Source organism: Schistocerca americana, chromosome 2 (assembly GCF_021461395.2).
Source record: "Schistocerca americana isolate TAMUIC-IGC-003095 chromosome 2, iqSchAmer2.1, whole genome shotgun sequence".
Classification (NCBI taxonomy): domain Eukaryota; kingdom Metazoa; phylum Arthropoda; class Insecta; order Orthoptera; family Acrididae; genus Schistocerca; species Schistocerca americana.
The window spans coordinates 368632208-368634045 of record NC_060120.1 but is presented as its reverse complement, the minus strand read 5'-3'; the positions used below and the strand labels follow the sequence as shown (position 1 = coordinate 368634045).

The window sequence follows — 1838 nt, the reverse complement described above, 5'->3', positions numbered from 1 at the left end:
GTCTGTGCTGAAACAAAACTGTGCACTTCAGCAAAGGAATTATATAATTGTAAAGATGGCAAATGGCAGCTACGGAAGTAAGCAACGCAGTACTCGTTTAAAGACAAAACTATCAGCTTTCGTTAGTCGCTGCAGAGATGCAACGGTGAAATTTAAAGGTGAATAGAAGCTGATGGAATGGAGTGGTAAAAGGTAGGTGCACAAGACATTTGTACGCAACATTTGCTATGATAAGTGTAACGGCAACAACGAGTACAGTGTAACGCCAAGAAATATTATTCGTATCCCATGTTTCACTATTACATGCAAGAGATTTTAGGTACCTGTAAACCCACAGACCGGTACAGTATCGTTGTAGGTACTTCCAAGCTATTTTCTAAATAACATATTCTACTCTGACTTAATTTCTTTAAAAAAAATCACTTCTGTTTTATATCTCCAATGTTTTTCAGTGGAGGTAATGTACGTGTTTTTCTAATGAATAAGTACTAATATTTTATAAAATGAATCGGTATCTTACTTGTTTCTCATTGTCTTTCTGCTCATACCCTTTCATGTTCATAAGTCATTACGATTTTCGCAACTGCAACGTCTTTGTGGTTTATGGCAGTGTGCTGTTGGGGGGAAATGTGGCCATACCAGTGGTCTTACGGAAATAGCTTAATGTTTGCTATTATCAGTCCAGATACTTATCCTAATGATGTACATCAATGTGTTTTTTTTTAAATACAGTCATTATATACATCACTAACAGATTTGTAACTTAATAACCTATTGTGTATTAACTGAAAACACTAAGAGCGGGAGGGAATCATTACATGACGCACTGCTATATTATCGTTAAAAGTAGGGCATCTTTTAACAACGACGAAGTCGGGACAGCTAACGGCTATAGATTATTGAACTTGCTAAAATCACGTTCTGCATCGGTGAATGATTAGTAGTTGTTTTAAGACTAAAATTCGGTAGGGCGAAGTAGTCCGTATAACCTAAGATGTTAATAAGTATTTCCTGTCGGTTTGTATGAATGGTTTGCAAAGTGTTAAAACTTTTAGGAAAAGAAACACGTCGATACAAACAAAAACAAAAGTAGATTCGAAGGAATTATGCACATTTGCAGTATACAAACAAAGAATGGTTTCAAGTACGTGCTGTAGAGCATTATAATGCATAGCCTCGGTAGCGCAGTAGGCAGCGCGTAAGTCTCATAATCTTAAGGTCGTGAGTTCGATCCTCACCCGGGGCATAAATTTTTATTAATGTTTCATACAGTCAATGTTCATTATTATTAGTTATTATTGTTAGCCCTTCGATAAAGGCTAGCCAGCGCCATTTTAAATACGATACTTGAGCTTTACAAGTTCCTTCATGTCTTCACTTTGTCTTCCTTGCTTTGCAGCTTCCTTGTTCTTTTCCTGTTCTACCTTAAGAACGTTGCCGGTTGTTCATTTTGTCGAAATTGTTTTCTGCTTTCAATTGCCTGCTTATTTATGCCTATTTCCTCTGGATCTTCACGCAATTTTCTATATCTGCCGGTTTGCCTTTAACAAACGCTGGGTCTACTGCATTTTACTTTCCCTGTCTGTTAGGCTTGATGATTTCTCCTAGATAGTAACATTGAATCAGTTTACTGATTCTGATTTTCTCACTCCACTTGTTCATTCTGGAGCGTATAGTCTCGTTGTAAGCCATAATATCAGTTTTTTCGAAGGAGATTTGTAGTTTTCTTGTTACAATCTTTGTTTAAGGATTTCTGATTGCTCCTTTGCTACCACCACACTGTCCCCCGGAAATCCAAATATTCCGCAAATACCATATGATCAATTTGAAATTATCAC

General features: G+C 36.8%; 1 non-coding gene across 1 annotated transcript; it reads left to right on the top strand.

Annotated features, from left to right (window-relative positions):
- The first annotated feature begins 1173 nt into the window (after positions 1 to 1173).
- On the top strand, positions 1174 to 1246 carry Trnam-cau. The gene has a single exon. It is a non-coding gene; the product is annotated as a tRNA-Met (tRNA).
- Positions 1247 to 1838: the final 592 nt, after the last annotated feature.